The following is a 17,603-nucleotide window of genomic DNA, read 5'->3' on the forward strand; positions in this document are numbered from 1 at the left end:
GGTCAGCCTGGAAATGAAGAGCTGGGGATAAACTCAGCAGTAGGGGCCTTGCCAGGCATGCACAAAGCCCTGAGCTTGATGTTCAGCATGGCAAACAAAGCAAAATCAAGTAAGTAAAATGAACTGTGTGGAGAGGAACACCTAAAATTAAAGAACTCAGAAGGTGGAGGCAGGAGGATCCTCTGCTACCTGAGAGTTCAAGGACAGCCTGAGCTGCTTGAGATCCTAGCTCAGAAAACCAAACCAGGGCAGAAGATGTGTCTCAGTGGGTCAGAGTGTTTTCTGCTCTTGCAGAGAATCACAGTGTGGGTTCTGGCACCCACAATGGGTGGCTCACCACAGTTCCTGGGGTTCTGACACCCTCTTCTGAACTCTGTGGGCAGTGGACGCACAGGGTGCACAGACACACAAGCAAGCAAAACACTCAGACACATAAAATTAAAAATAAAAATGAGGGCCGGGGTGGTGGCACAACGGGGGGCAGAGGCAGGCGGATGTCCCTGCGTTCAAGGCCACTCTGGTCTACAAGAGCTAGTTCCAGGACAAGCTCCAAAGCTACACAGAGAAACCCTGCCTTGAAAAAATAACAATAATAAATTGATTAAAAATGAAAGGGGGCTAAAGAGATGGCTCTGAGGTTAAGAGCACTGCCTGTTCTTCCAGGGGTCCTGAGTTCAATTCCCAGCAACCACATGGTGGCTCGTAGCTATCGGTGATGAGATCTGGTGCCCTTTTGAGATCTGACTTGCAGGGGATATATGTAGGCAAAACACTGTATACATAATAAATAGATTTTTAAAAAATAAAAATAAAAAAGGCCGCCTTACTGGCAGGGACAATCTCCCTAAAAGAACACCCCATTGCAAAGGATCCACAGAGAAGAGAAAATACAAGGAAAAATGCCCGTACACAGCCCCCTTTCTATTCATGGATGTGAAATGCCCAGGATGCTCTAAATCGTCAGTCTGTAGCCATGCACAAGCTATGTATGTAGGCTGCTCCACTATCCTGTTAGCCCGTAAGGGGGAAAGCTACGGGGAGGGGAAGGCAAGGGAGGACAGGACGGATGGAACCTGGAGGATAAATGGCCAGCCAATCTAGCCCAAACAGCAAGCTCCAGGTTCAGTGAGAGAAAATAGCCGTATTTCTGTCTCAGAAAACGTGGCACAGGGGCTAATGGGGTGTTTCAGCTGGTAAAGACACCCCTCAAAGCTTGAAAGTCAGATTTCAATTTCCAGGACCCATAAGAGGCAGAAGGAGAACTCTATCCACAAAGCTGACCTTTCACACTTCCTTCCATACGCGTGCTGATGGGCATCCTATGCATGTCATATGCATGCTCTCTTGCGAGTGCTCACACATACACTTGAAGGGTAGGGGGTTCAGTTTGTTGCAGGATGGAGTCTGGCTGGCCTGGAAGTTCACAGGCTGGGAGGCGAGAAGCTGTGGAGTCTGTTTGTCCGGTCCAGGGCCTGCTGAGACTCCGTCCTCATTTCTAGACCTCGCAGGCCTGTCTGCAGGGCCCTCCCCCACGGTCGCACCTGCCGGCAGCGGGGGCTCCAGTGAATGGACAAGTTCCAAGAATTCTTGCCCCTTCCCCCACCTTTTACATAGCCAAGCCCTGAGACAAAAGGCGCCCAGAGTCTAGAGCTTCTTCCTCGGCCTCTGCCAGCTCCGGGGAGTGTCAGACAGCTGGAGCCGAGCCCCCACCACACCGTTTACACTTCTTACCGCCTTGTCTCCACCCAGGGCCTGGAGACCCTAGGATCCTCTTCCTGTGTGCATTCATAGCTTAAGACTGCAGGTGCTGAGCTTTTGTGTGGGGCAACACAGGACTAGAGGGGTAACACTGAGCCCTACCTTTCCCACTGATTCCTCTAACCGCTGATAAATATAACCTATACATTGAGCTCTTGCTGTTCTGTCAGGGTAAGAGCTTTGGAATTTGTTCCTTCTTCTCCTTCTCATATCAGCCCAAGCTGGAAAAAGTATGGTCCCGTCGAGGAAGTGGCTCAGTTCTGGTCTCTTCGATGTCTGTAGGTCAGCAGCACCACCAAGATGGAAACGCAGGTCTTCCATATCTAGAGTGCAAGACTGAGGACAGATGTCTTGTCCACATCCCTCCAGCCAGTGCTGGTTGCCTGTTCTCTGATGTTCCCAGATCTGTGGTCAACATCGTCCCACCTCTGCCTGGTCCTCAAGGCTGGCCTAGTCTGGCCCTTCCTAACCTCTGAAATATGCTCACCACCAGTCCCAGGGCAGGCTGGGAAAAGGACAGTCATCCTACAGTTCTGGGAGACGCCCTGGGGAGTCCCGTGTCCGTGTTGTGTCTTCCTTCCCCCACCCCCTCCCGGCTTGGATCTGCTGCCACAATTCTGCCTCCCTCTCCTGCAAGTCCTGGCCCATTGGACTAGCTCCCCCTTAAGAGAAAAAGAGAGCTGGTTAACTCTGTCTTTTAAGGTCTTCCCAGAGCACTTTTGACTCTGAAGTTGTGGGCCAATGTATAAAAGTAGTCTTGTAGGGATAGGAGGGGCAGCCCTGTACCAAAGGCTTAAGGCAGCAATTCTCATGTTTGCACATCACCAACCCTTGGAACTGAAAAAGGGGAGTTAGTCATCTCTTGGACCCCCTCCTGGGAGTTCTTTTTTACTGTCCTTTCATAAATCTGTTGGTTCTGCTAACACACACACACACAAACACACACACACACACTGATAAAAAATAAAAATTAAAAACCAACAGTCCACAATAAACCAACTGCTTGGGAGAAATGCAACTTCTTATGAACGTGAACCCGAGAAACGTTTGCAGAAACACTACTTTCCAAACCTGCAAGGGTGACACACTCGGGTGGCCAAAGTGGCTAAATGCTCCAACAGAGCCCTGCTTGCTCATAAGCAATAGGGATGCTTTGCTGACTGTGTAATTTAAAAACACACACACAACAACAGAAAGAGAGATGGGAGAAATACAGTCGGCTCAGATGTGCCGGGCATACCCCTCAGGCCACCCACCCCTTGCCTCTTCAATCCCCCACCTTGGAAGAGTGTGCGGTACTATGGACTAGATTGTGACAGTAGACAGAGGTGTCACCTTGCCGTTCTCATAGCCACCCTCACTGGAGGTTCGAAACATAACCCAGGAAAAGGTTCCTGGTGACAGACACACATCTCTGTGAGTTCCTCGTATTTATTTGTGAGTTTTTTTGAGAAAAATCTTGCTATTAACCCTGACTGACCTGGAACCCCCAGTGATGTTTTGCCTGCTGCCTCTGCCTTATTTGGAGTGCTGGGATGGGAGGTGTGCCCCCCAGTCACAGCAAGCTTGTTTGATTTAAGAATAACTAGTTTGGCCTGGGTGGTGGTGGTGCACGCCTTTAATCCCAGCACTCAGGAGGCAGATGGCAGGTGGATCTCTGTGAGTTAGAGGCCAGCCTGGTCTACAAGAGCTAGTTCCAGGACAGGCTCCAAAGCTATACAGAGAAACCCTGTCTCAAAAAACAAACAAACAAACAAACAAAAAGAATAACTATTTCGCAAACTCAGCCTTTTCTCTGTGACAGTCACTGTATAAATGCTTTTATTATTTTATTATTTAATCTAAAAGTTATTTTCTTTACTTTTTTTTCTTAATTTGTATGTGTTGGGAGGAAGAACACAACACAGCCCACTCCTCCTCAAGGACAGAGGACAACTTGAGAGTCTTCTGTCCCTCCCTCCACCTCCCTTTCCACCTCCTCCCACTTCCTGGGCAAGCCCATTTGCCCTCTGCCCAGTCCCACCTGTCCTTCCATATCTAATCTTTATCAGAATCTGAGGAGGTGATTATTAGTACAGCGGACCATTTTCCCAGATGAGGCAATTAAAGCTCCAAGAGTTTAATTTGTTCCTGATATTCATGTAGCCCGAGGCTGGCTTTGACTCCCTGGTTCTTCAGCCTCCCCGTTCCCCAGGGTGACAGAGAAGCCCACCACACCTAGTTTAGAGCAGAGATTTAAGTTTGTGTTCAAACCGAATGTGGTTACTTGGCCTTTAATCCCAGCACTCTGGAGGCAGCGGTAGGTGGATCTCTGAGGCCAACCTGGTCTACATGGCAATTTCTAGGAAAAACAGGGCCACAAAGAGATCTTCTCAAATAGCAAAACAAACAAACACCCCATGGTTTTTCAATTCTAAAGCTAGTACTATGCTATTTTAATTTTTTGTGTTTTTTTTTTTCTTATTTGTTTGTTGCTTGTTTTTTGGTTTTGAGATAGGGTTTTTATGTGTAGCCCAGTCCTAGAATCCACTCTGTAGACCAGACTGGACTCAAATCCTCTGCTTCCTGAGTGCTGGGATTAAAGGCATGCAGCACTACCGTGAGGCGAAAAACTACCTTTAATTGTATTTATTCCTGAACCTAAGACCCAGGGAGGTTGGAAGAGGGGATGGAAAGGTGGTGAGAGCCAGAGGACTGGTAAGCCTGCTGTAGGCTGTGTCTTCTAGAGATGACAGGGAAGCTACAACTATAGCCGCAGGACCTGAACAGGGACGCCAAGAGCCGTGCTATTACAGGAGAGGAAATGTCACAGTGCTCTACCCTTAGACAAAGAGCTGCCTGGAGCTGAGGACTTATAAGAAAGAGAAAGTTAGTGGGTTATCCCCAGGGTGAGACCCTTAATAGGTTACCCAAGGCCAAGTGGTCAGCTCTGAAACCATGTGAATCCTAAGTGGATTCAGCAAGTTGTATTGATTACGGAACAAGCCATTATTTTTTTAAAAAGATTTATTTATTTATTATATTTATTATATATACAATATTCTGCCTGCACGTATCCCTGTGGGACAGAAGAGGGCACCAGATCTCATTACAGATGGTTATGAGCCACCATGTGGTCGCTGGGAATTCAACTCAGGTCCTCTGGAAGAGCAGCCAGTGCTCTTAACCACTGAGCCATCTCTCCAGCGCCCAGGCCATGAATGTGAGAAGGGGTGAGGGAGGAACGAATGGAACGGGTAGCAGAGAGAAACGAACGGAGGAAAATGCTGTAATTATAGTTTAATTCTTAGAAATTATATATTAATAAAAGACTTATTTGTTTATTATGGATACAGTGTTCTCAGGCCAGAAGAGAGCAGTGCTCTTAACCTCTGAGCCATCTCTTGAGCCCACCTTTGTCATTTTTTATCTTCTTGGTACTAACCGCTCAGATTCAGGTGGGCTGGGTTGGAGAGCTGACTCAGAGAAGAAGAACACTGAGCACTTAACTCAGTCCCAGCATCCACATGGGGGCTCATGCACCTCCCATCCCAGGGTATCTGACAACTTCCTCCAACTTACAAAGGCACCAAGCAAGCATGTGGAGCATATACACACATGCAGGCAAAAGACTCACATACATAAAGTAATAAAATTTAAAGAAATCGGTGGAGACGATTCAACTCTAAATACATGTATGACTGCGAGGTAGGGCATTTTCTTATGTAGCCAACCTACTGTTATTACTATTAACACATTTGTCATTAGCTCTTTAGGATATGTTAAGATACTTTAAAGACCAAAGATTGGGGGCAGGAGGGAGGGTTCAGCAGTTTAGAGCACATAGGGCGTTAGCAGAGGACCTGGGTTTAGCTTCCAGCAGTCACCTGGCAGCTAACCATCATGTGTAACTCCAGTCCCCAAAGGATCAGACACCTTCCTTTACCTCCCACAGACACTGCACACACGTGGTGAACAGATACATGCAGGCAAAACACCCATAAAATAAAAGGAAACAATTTTTAAAAATACTTTAAAGATCTATATTCAGCTGGGTGGTGGTGGCACGCGTCTTTAATCCCAGCACTAGGGAGGCAGAGACAGATCTCTTGAGAGTTCGAGGCCAGCCTGGTTTGTGAAGCAAGTTCCAGAATAGCCAGAGCTGTTGCCCAGAGAAACACTATTAACAAAACAAAAAAGTCTATATTAAAATTTTTTGCAAAATCAAATGGCTTTAGAGGCATTCATGATGCCAGACTGGAGTGGTGAATAGCTCCAGAGATGCCAACTCCGACATTCTCCACACTGTGTCTAGGAAAGACTGGAGATCGGGGTGGATGCAGAACCATTTGTTCTTTTCTTGGGAATATAAAATAACAGTAGTTCTTATGTAGTTATACTGTGTACTTTCCTGTGCTGGCTACTAGAAATTACATTAACTCTTTAAAATGGTTTGAATTAGCATATATTAGTTATATACAATACTGGATTTCAGTATGATGCTTTCATCCATGTATACAATGTATTTCCATCATATTTATTGGGCATCTTCAGCTTGGAGCTGTATTCTAAACCCCGCCTTCAGCGGACCAAGCAGTAGCTCTCCAGACCCCTCCCAAAGAAAGCCCACCAAGCAGTAGCTGCAGCCTGAGACTTCCCCTCATGGTTCCCCTCTTTCCCTGGGAGCACCCTGGAATGCTTTGCTCAGATTAAAACCTAGCATTTAATGAGTTTGATTGGCTTAGCATACTGGCAGAGTTATTTTTACTTATCAATACTCATCCCCTCTCTTAGTCACCATCTCTGGCCCTCCCCCACCCCTGCTAATTACCCTCTTCTGCCCAACCAGCCACTTCGTGCTTATGTGTGTGTGCATATGTGTGCGGGTGTGTGCATGCGTGTGTGTATGTGTGCACATGTGCACATGTGTGTGTATATGTCCCACTGAGTTTCTTTAGGGTTATTTCCAGGAGTGTAGATAAGAGTTTTTTATAGGAGCATGGGCCCCTTACCAGTGGCCATACCACTGAAGAAAAATATCCTTCCTTTTCCCATCATCCTTTACTGGGCATAAATCCTCTCTCTGCCTGGAAGTCCCACCTATACCTCCTGCTTAGCTATTGGCCATCAGTTCTTTATTAAACCAATCACAGCAATGTATCTTCGCACAGTGTACAAATATCCCACAACAACCCCATGGACTCCCTTTTCCCCGTTTGTGACTGGGTGTTGACAGGCCCAATCTTGGCAAAGTTGCTGTGAGTTCAAGAACAAAACAGTGGCCTGGCCTGGTGGTACCTGCATTGTAGGTGGAGCTCTGTGAATTCCAGGCCAGCCTGGTCTACATAGAGACCCTGTCTCAGAAGAAAGTAAGAAAGAACAGAGAGAGAGAGAGAGAGAAAGAGAGAGAGAGAGAGAGAGAGAGGGAGGGAGGGAGGGAGGGAGGGAGGGAGGGAGGAAGGAAGGAGAAAAAAGTTACATCATGCCCAGGACACAGGCTTCCTCCACCCTTCACCCTGATTCCTCTGATCCCTTTCAACTCCTTCTTCCATGATGTTTCCAAAGCCTTGGGAGGAGTGGCATAGACGTCCCAGTTATATTTGGGCATCCAACAGTTATTTATTCTACATACTTCCATCACCTGAGTCTCAGCAGTCACCTCAGATCACTACAAAAAGCAAGCTTCTCTGACAAGTCAGCGGCAGGACTGTTCTGTGAGCATAAACACAATCATTTGGAAGGCAAATTGACGGGCATATGTCGGTGTTCTGAGTCACAAGACGATCAAAGGGAGATGGTCTCTCCAGAACGCAATCAGGCTCTGAGGCAGCAGGGAGGAATGGTTTCTGATGGCCTGAACCGTGACAACCGTGCAGAAAAGCACATTGATTGATTGTTACACAAGAGTTGCTTTTTGAATAAAACAAGTTCGTCATATCAAAGCCCCTGTTCCAATCTATATGTTTCGTGAAGGAAAACAACACACCCCTGCAGTTTTAGCCCTCATTGTGCACTGTTTGAAGTATTCAATAATGCAAGACATTCCAGGTTTGCCGGGACAGTATTAAAAAAAAAAAAAAAAAAAAAAAAAAAAAAAAAAAAAAAAAAAAACGGCAACGCTCTATAAATGACAGGGAGCCAGCACTGTTTCCTCCAATGATTTCTTCAAGGTCTACGTACTCCCAGACAACAGCTACTTCATCCTAATGTTTACCCTGGATACACACACTCTCCTACTACACATAGCATGCTCATCTAGAGAAGCAACAGCAGGCACTGCCCCTCTAGAGTTGTGCCCTTCTCAGCCATGGGCTTCTGACTTTAGAGTCAGACATGAATTTTCCTTCATGGAGCTGAGATCAGTTGCGACCGGAAAGCATTTGGTTGCTCCAGTATAGACTTGCCATCATTGTACTGGTGAGCCCACCTGGTCGGGTTGGTTAGCACCATAGCAGGAAAAGGCCGCAGGTGAGTAAGAGTTCTGATGACCTTCTCTACAGCCTGCCTGCGCCTCAGTATCAGGGCTAGCCAGCAGGAAGGAAGCTGTCAGCTCAGTTCGGTTTAATCTCACTGTTTCCTCTGACCGAGGTATTATGCGGTATCTTTTTGATAATAAATAGTCTTACCATCCAATTTTTTTTTTTCGAGACAGGGTTTCTCTGGGGTTTTGGAGCCTGTCCTGGAACTAGCTCTTGTAGACCAGGCTGGTCTCGAACTCACAGAGATCCGCCTGCCTCTGCCTCCCAAGTGCTGGGATTAAAGGCGTGCGCCACCACTGCCCGGTTTACCATCCAATTCTTATGTGCCACAGCGGTAGTAGCAATTGCCTATATTGTTATGGGGGCCTGAGGGACTTTCCTGGCCAGCAATTCATGGAGCAGTAGCCTACCCCCTGACACTTGGGTTTTCATTTAACTACTTATGGCTTCTGAGAGCAGCTTTATTCACACACACACACACACACACACACACACACACACACACACACACACAGGCTAGTTTTTTCATTCTAATTATGATTTTTTTAAATTTTATTTTTGACTAGTATATCAAGTATCAGATTTCTCTATGGCTCGTCCAAACACTGTCAGTTGATCCTTCTGCATACTCCCTCCCCCTCCCCATCTCTTCCCTACACCTTGCTTAAAACCCGTTCGCCCTGAGAGGACATTACTCTGTGCATCTTCCACACTGTTCAGTAGACTGCCTATCTGCCTTGGGTTGAGATTTCCTGGTCGTCAGAGCTTCTTTAGAGCCAAACAATAGTATTGGTTGCAGTAGACACTTCATTGGCTCTGTAAACAGGATACAATTGTCCTATTTTAGTGGATGACAGAGTAACAGACTTGCCTGAGGTCTCATAATAGGGAACTGAGGAAGCCAAGACCCCATCAAATTTGGCTGACTCTCCCAAGTGTGGACTAATGGATCATCCACCTCTTAGTAGTCTTTTATTTTTGAGAGTTTGATATCTATTTTTGTTGTTGTTGTTGTTGTTGTTGTTGTTGTTGTTGTTGGTTTTGGTTTTTCGAGACAGGGTTTCTCTGTAGCTTTGGTGCCTGTCCCGGAACTAGCTCTTGTAGACCAGGCTGGCCTCGAACTCCTAGAGATCCACCTGCCTCTGCCTCCCGAGTGCTGGGATTAAAGGTGTGCGCCACCACCGCCCGGCCTTGATATCTATTTTTATTTTATATGCATGAGTGTTTTGTTTGCATGTATGTCTGTGTATTGCATGCCTGGTTCCTGGGGGAGCCAGAAGAGGGCGCTAGGTCCCTAGAACTAGAATTACAGATGGCTGTGAGCCAACAAGTGGGTGCTGGGAACTGACCACCGGTCCACTGGAAGAGCGGTAAGCCCTCTTAACAGCTGAGCCATCCCTCCAAGCCTCTTGGTGATTCTGAAGGTCTCTCCGATAGTGCAATGAAGCCTCAAATCCTGGGTGGAAGAAAAGAGGGGTAAAAGGGAAGGGGAAGTGGGAGAGAAAGAAGGAAGCAGAATCAGGAATAAAGAAAAGGAAACCAGGAGTTTCCCAGTGCCATAGATGCAAAAATAAGCAGCTGCCAGAATGGCACCAAGGAAGACAGTGTCGTCTGGGGAGCCATCTGGTATTGCGACATGATGTAACCATCGACAATTCTTTCTTACAATTAAGAACCTCTCAATTAAAAAGAAGAAAGAAAGAGAGAGAGAGAGAGAGAGAGAGAGAGAGAGAGAGAGAAAGAAAGAAAGAAAGAAAGAAAGAAAGAGAACCTCTCAATTGAATTATAAAAAACTTGCCGGCTGGTGGTGGCACATACCTTTAATCCCAGCACTTAGGAGGCTGAGGCAGGTGGATATCTGTGAGTTTGAGGCCAGCCTGGTCTACAGAGTGAGTTCTAGGACAGGTTCCAAAGTTACAGAGAAACCCTGTCTCGAAAAAACAAAAACAAGCAAACAAACAAACAAAATCTTAATCACCAAGGGGCTGGAGAGGCTGCTCTCCATGCTCAGATGCAGGTTTGGTGCATACTGCTCTTGCAGAGGACCCAAGTCTGATTCTGAGCACACGTGAGTCAGCTCTATCTACCTCTAACTCCAGCTCCAGGGGTTCTGATACACTTTTCCAGCCTCTGTGGGCGCCTATACTCATGTACACACACTCATACACATACACATAATTTTAAAAATTGAAAAATAAAATGTAAAGTATCGTAAAAAAATATTCTCCTAGAGAACTTGAATTTGGTTCTCAGTAACCATATCAAATGGCTCACAAACATCTGTAATTCCAGTTCTAGGGGGTCTAATCCCCTTTTCTAGACTCTGAAGCCATCTGCACATACACACACACACATGCAAGATATTTTATAATGCCTTAAGTAAGTTTACAGTTTTGTGCTGGGTTGCATTCATAGCTATTCTTGGCTACATGACCTGTGGGCTAAGGCCTAGAGTCATGTCTACATATGATCACACATACATCATTGTGGAGCTGTCTAGCCTGGGACCATACACATATCAGGTGTAACAGGTCCCAGACCTTAGCACAACTGACGGCATGTTAGGGGCTCCATCCTGACCTTAAACTCCAGCACATAGGCCCCAACATCTGCCAAAATAGAAACAAAGACCTAACCCATCAGAGACCTAGTCCACAGTCCCAGGAAAGTCTCTCAATGTACTAGCCTTGCTTTTTGGTTTCTGTAGTTATGTTTCTTGCTAACTGAAGCGTGACAACTAGTATGTGGGTTTTTGCACATAAAAGACAAAGGGCTGTAAGGCCCAGGGTTTCGTGATTTGGGTCGAGTTCCTGGTGCAGCAGCCTGCTAGAAGTAAAGACTTTTTTCTGCTTTAAGAGTGTTGGTGTGGTGGTCTCAGACTTACTTACCTTTGCAACATTAGGCCCCTCAAATGCCTGCTCTGTTAATATCTAGAAAGAAATGAGTGGATGACTATCTTAATAAATCAGTGGTGAAAAGAAAGATGGGTTACATTACATAATACAGATTTTTTTTAGTAAATCACTGAATGGCTGAAGTAATGCAAAGGAAAAATGGAGAAATTTTTTGTTTTCCTTTTCTTCTTTTCGTTTCTTTTTCCTTTCTTTTATTTTTCAGACAGTCCCTTATCACCAAGTCCAGTAACAAAGGGATGAAGTCTTTAAATCTGTATGGGGCCAGATTTAGCAGCAATCACCTGTAATCCCACACTCAGGAGACAAACAAAGGCAGGGGGATCAATACAAGTTCGGAGCCAGTCTGGTCTGTAAAGCCAGTTCTAGGCTAGTAAGGGATACATAGTGAGAACATGTCTTAAGAAAACAAAACAAAACAAAAAACCAAAAAACTGGGGGCCCAAGAGATTGCTCAGTGGTTAAAAATACTTCTTGTTCTTGCAGAGGACCCGGGTTCAGTTCCCAACACTCATACTCTAACCAGGTAGCTCACAACCACCTCTAACTCCAGCTCCAGGGGATCCAACATCCTTTCCTGGCTCCTCAGCAGCCCCCCCCCCCCACACCCGCACTCACGTGCATGTATCCACACACAGGTACACATACATATACATACATAAACAAAGAAAAGGCAGTGAGCAGGGAAGAGGATTAGCTTATCAGCAGGACACACTGGACATCTGGGTGCCAGCCTTGGCCTACACATATCACTAGCGGCCTGGTTCCCACTCACAGTGGCCGAGTGGAACTGACTCCTGTGGGTGTGAGAGCTTGCTCAGGGCAAAACAGGGACCGATGCTGTCCTTCTACTCTGCCCTGGGGCTGTGTAACGCTTGTTGGTGTGCAGTAAGTCCTTCACTCAGCACACCTGTGGTTTTGGTAGCTGCAGTAAGAACAGGTGAACTGTGACCTCCCCTTCAACCTGTCCACGGGAAGCCGTAGCTGCAGACAGCTCATTCCCTAGTTTTGCTCAATATTTAAAGAAAGCTTTTTTCTGCGTGTCCCTTTATAAGTGATAGAGTAGAGCTGATTTCTCTACCACCTCATTCTGGATTTTGTTCAAAACCAGGTACGTATTTACTAAAGATGTCTGCTTATAGACACCAGTTTAATTACTGCTGGGAATCCGGGAGTTTTTCGTGTTTAATAACTTTATGACCAGAGCCTCAGGTCCTGCTTTATTTTTGTGATACCTTTTTTTTTTTTTTTTTTTTTTTTTTTTTTTTTTTGTTTGATTTTTTTTTTTTTTTTTTTTTTTTTTTTTTTTTTTGTATGTGTTTGAGAAAGGCTGTTGTTATATAACTCAGGCTGGCCTAGAACTCATGGAAATCCTGCCTTAGCCTTCCAAGTGCTCAGACTTACAGGTGTGCACTACCACACCTGACCTCTTTTTTTGGGAGGAGGGTTGTTTAGGGAGTTGAACATAGTCTACTGTTGAGCTCTTTGTGTGTGTGTTTGTGTGTATGTGTGTGTGTGTATGGTTTTATTTTATTTAAGTTTTTTGAGGAAGAGTCTGTCCCATGTAACCCAAGATGTCCTTGATCTGAGGGACAAAGGAACACATTTTCTGCCTATTGGATTGACAAAAAATGCAAGACATTTTTGTTGGGCATGGTTGTAATGTATGCCTACCATCCCAGAACTCAGGAGGCTGAGGCAGAAAGATGGCTGTGAGTGTGAGGCCAGCCTGAGTTAAGCAATAAAGTTCTGGGATAGCCTGGGCTATAGAGTTAGACTGTCTCAAAACAACAACAACAAAAGCCATTGGGTGGTGGTGTAGTACACCTTTAATTCCAGCACTTGGGAGGCAGAGACAGGCGGGTCTCTGTGAGTTCAAGGCTAGCCTGATCTATAAAGGGAGTTCCAGAATAGCCTGGGCTGTTACACAGAGAAACTTGTCTGAAAAACTGAAAAATCAAACCAAAACAAAACAAAACATACAAAAAAAAAAAAAAAAAAAAATAGAGCTATTTCCCTGTAATTCACTTTAGCATAGTTTAATAGCAAAATGTGAACACAATTTGTTGTTGTTGTTGTTTGTTTGTTTTAGACATAGAGTTTCTTTGTGTGACCCTGGCTGTCCTAGAACTCTGTAGACCAGGCTGGCCTCAAACTCAGAGATCTGCTCTCTCTGTTTCCCAAGTGCTGGAATTAAAGGCTGTGCCACCACTGCCTGGCTTGAAAAACAATCTTAACCATGATCAGTAATACTTCAAGAGGCAGACTGATTCATGCCTAGTTCATACAGAGTGTGCATCTGTGATAACAGATGCCATTAACTTATGAACTGTGACTGCATAGTCAGACAGAGGTATAGGTCTATAATCTCTGAACTCTGGGGGTAGAGGCAGAGGATCTTAGGTTTCAGAACAACCAGAGCTAGGAGTCTTGTCTCAAACACAAAAACAAAAACAAAATGGAGCAAAAACACACCAGATTTTGAAGACTAGGAGTAGGAGCGTAGGAAGCTGCGCACGGTAACATAAACCTGTATTCCAAATTTGGAAGGTGGAGGGAGACCTCATAGTGAGTTCAAGGACAGCCATGGTTACACGAAATTTTATTTTAAAGGAAAAAAAGTAGATCCATTATGAAAATGTCAATGTTAATAAGCATTTGTGAGAAAAAAAGAAATGTTAAGTTTGGGGATGTGGCTTCATTCGTAGAGTTCTTGCCTAACATGAGTACAATCTCATTTTGATCATTAGCAGCTCATACACCTGTGTGATGCTCACCTGTAATCCAAACTCTTGCAGGTAATTTTGGGGGCATCGGAAGGGAAGGGCCTTCCCCAGCTCTATCGGTCTCAAAACAGAAGCAAATCTAAAATAAGAAAATCTCTCTCTCTGTCTTCCTGTCTGTCTGTCTTCCTGTCTGTCTGTCTGTCTCTGTTTTTTGAGGTAGGGTCTCACTCCACTGCTAAAATTGGTCTGGAACTTGCCGTGCAATCCTCCCACTTCAGCCTCTGGAGTTTGAGGAGTTTAGGCACCACCTCCCTTGTTAGTAAACTTAATATTATTAATTAATTACTAATTAACAGTTCTCACCCAAAATAAGTTGTTTTGTTCATTTGTTTGCCTGTTTTTGGAATTTTTGTTTGTTTCTTTGTTTTCAGACCTAGGGTCTCTAACCTCATACTTCCTGCTGCTACCTTCCCATGCTGGGGTTACAGCCATGGCCACCATCCCTGGTTGATGTGGTACTGGGGATTGAACTCGTGGACCAGTGCATGCTAGACAAGCAATCTACCAACTGAGGAATATCCTTAACTCAGAATGATTGTGTTTTAGATACAGCGTTCTGAATAATACTTCTGTCTTCTCTCCTCACTTTGTCTCGACATGAGCTAGCAGACTCTTGCTCCTGCCACCACGCGAGCCAAGAGAATATAGAATACGTGCCTGTGCGTGACGTGCTTATGTTTGTGAGCCTGCTACGACAAGCACGGACAGCTCAGAATACAACTTTGTGGAGTTGCTTCTCTCCTTGTATTGTTGGTTAAGAGGCTGCAGTTCAGGTTCCCAGGCTTGCATAGGAAGTCTCTTTTTTTATATATATATTTATTTATTTGTTATATATATAATATTCTATCTGTGTGTATGCCTACAGGCCAGAAGAGGGCACCAGGCCTCATTACAGATGGTTGTGAGCCACCATGTGGTTGCTGGGAATTGAACTCAGGACCTTTGGAAGAGCAGGCAGTGCTCTTAACCTCTGAGCCATCTCTCCAGCCCCATAGGGAGTCTCTTTACCAGTTGAGCCGGTAAGCTTTTGTTGTTCTTGTTTTGAGATGGGATCTCTCCCTATATAGTCCTGGCTGTCCTAGAACTTGTTATGTAGACCGAAATAGCTTCAGAGTCAGAGTTCGGCCTGTCTCTGCCTCTGGAGTGCTGGGATTTAAGGCATGTGCAACCATGCCCTGCTTGGTGGTGCATACCTTTAATCCCAGCACTCCCAGCACTCGGGGTGGGGTGATGGGTAGAGAGGGGCGGATCTCTGGTCTACTGAGCTAGTTCCAGGACAGGCTCCAAAGTTACAGATAAGTTTACAAAAGCGAGGTACATCGTGCTTTAAAGAAATGAGAAAGCCTCTCTATCTACTCTTCCACCTGCTCCCCCTCCATCCCCCCCCCACTCTCTCTGCCTCCCTCTAGATGCCCTCCTCCTTCTGACATGGTTTTTGTTTTCTGAGACAGTGTCTAAGGAACTTTTTGTCTCCAGCGCATACCTGCACCTCCCAGACCTGGTGCATCTGAGGCAAGCGCTCTACTAATTGAGCTACACCTCCCCAACCACTGCCTTGCTTTTTAAATCTAAATCTGGAACAATAAAGTAACAGTATTGGGAGATGTCTTAATTTGGGCTTCTATTGTTGTGATAAAAACCACGATCAAAAAGAAAAAAAAAAAAGACCAAAAGCAATTTGGGGGAGAAAAGGGTTTATTTTATATTTTATCTTATACTTCTAGGTAACAGTCCATCACAGAGAGAAGCACGCAGGAAATCGTGCCAGAACCTGGACGCAAGAACTGATGCAGAGGCCATGGAGGGTGCTGCTTACTGGCTTGCTCCCCATCGCTTGCTCAGCCTGCTTTCTTATAGCACCCAGGACCAGCAGCGCAGGGTGGCACCACCCACAGTGAACTGGACCTGCCCACATCAGTCATCGGTGAAGAAAAAGCAGCACAGGCTTGCCCACAGGCCAATCTATTGCTGCATTTTCTCAACTGAGGTTCCCTCTTCCTAAAGGAAGGGCTCTAGCTTGTGTCAAATTGACTAAAAGCTAGTTGGGACAGGTGGTATTTCTTTAGAAAGAAACTATCATCAGAGGACTGGGTTAACCTTTCAATTCTAAATCTTTCCATAAAGTTTTGAGTCAACCTGTATCAGTATTCTGAATATTATATGTATTTAAATTTTATGTGTATTCATGTGTGTTTGTGTTAGTACCTGCCACTTATGTACTTGCTTGAGGGGTCCAGAAGAGAGTGTCAGAGCCCTGAGTTGGACTACGACGGGTGGTTGTGAACCATCTGATAATTCAGGTACTGGGAATTGAACCCAGGTCCTCTGAAAGAATAGGAAGCATTCAATTTTGTTGTAGGATTCACTGTGTAGCCTCGGCTGTCCCGGAACTGGCTCTGTAGAGCAGGCTGACCTTGGAGATTCACCTGCCCCTGCCTCCTGAGTGCTGGGATTAAAGGTGTGCGCCACCGCCGCTGGGCTAGCAAGGAACATTCTGGATCAATGAGCCATTTCTCAGCTTCTTTATGTCCGTTCTTTATTTATCGTATGTGTGTGCGCACGCGTGTGGAGGTCAGAGGACAACTCTCTGCCATCACTTCTGCCTTCCACTCTGTTACAGTCCGCCCGCAATAGCCTAGGCAGGGCCTCTATTGTTTCTGTTCTCACAAGGCCTATTCCCGGATCGCTGGCCACCACACCAGTGTTCTACATAGGTTCTGGGATCAGGTTGGGAGGATTTGTAGGGCTAGAGCTTGGAAGTGTTGTGCTACCTCCCTGCCTCTATTATGTAAATTTTATACGTATCATGATATATTATTTATATATTACACATGTATATAGCGCATTTGATCCTAACAATAAAATCTTAGCCGCACCTGATCGTGTCGGTGTGTGATCCCAGCTACTTGGGAGGTTGAAGCAGAAAGAAGAAAAGTTTAAGGTCTTGCCTGGGTTACGGAGTGAGTTCAAGATCAGTTTGGGCAATGTAGTGAGATCCTGTCTCAAAAAGTGAAGAGAGACTGGGGCTACAGCTTTGCCCAGAGCTCTTGCCTACCACAAAGGAATCCCTAGGTTGAATTACCAATATTGAAAAAAAAAATTAAATCCTTAACAAAGAATGAAAATATCCAACCAGAGAAATCTTCCTCAGACGGGAACACAGTGGTGATCGAGTGTCAGACAAGAATCTGCTCAACTTCTTCTATTTTTAAAAATTGATTTTATTTATTACACTTATTTGTGTGTGTGTGTGTTGCGTGTAGCACACGTGTGGAGGTTAGAAGACAATTTGTTGTTGTAATCTGTAATCTTTCTCTCCTTTCACCACGTGGCTCTCAGGGACTGAACTTATATGTACAGGCCTGATGCCCTTTTCTGGCTAAGTCATCCCGATGGGCTCTTATTCCATTTTTTTTTTACTCTGTGCCACTTGAATCTTTTTAAAAAAGAATGTTTAAGTTGCATAATCATAAGGGAAAGAACCTAGATTAAGAATAGAATATACCAAGATGTTCACAATAGCTGTGATAATGAAATTACATGTAGTTTTTTTCTTTTAGAAGTAACATTTTTGTAATAGAACAGCCCCCAAGCTCTTTTTTCTACCACGTCTTAAAAAAAAAAAAAAACACTTTAAAAGATTCCATTAGCCTTTTAAAGATTTTTCAATTATCCTCATTGCTTCAGGA

The sequence above is a fragment of the Alexandromys fortis genome, unplaced genomic scaffold, assembly GCF_014885135.2.
Source record: "Alexandromys fortis isolate MF-2015 unplaced genomic scaffold, M_Fortis_MF-2015_v1.1 scaffold_159, whole genome shotgun sequence".
Taxonomy (NCBI): Eukaryota; Metazoa; Chordata; class Mammalia; order Rodentia; family Cricetidae; genus Alexandromys; species Alexandromys fortis.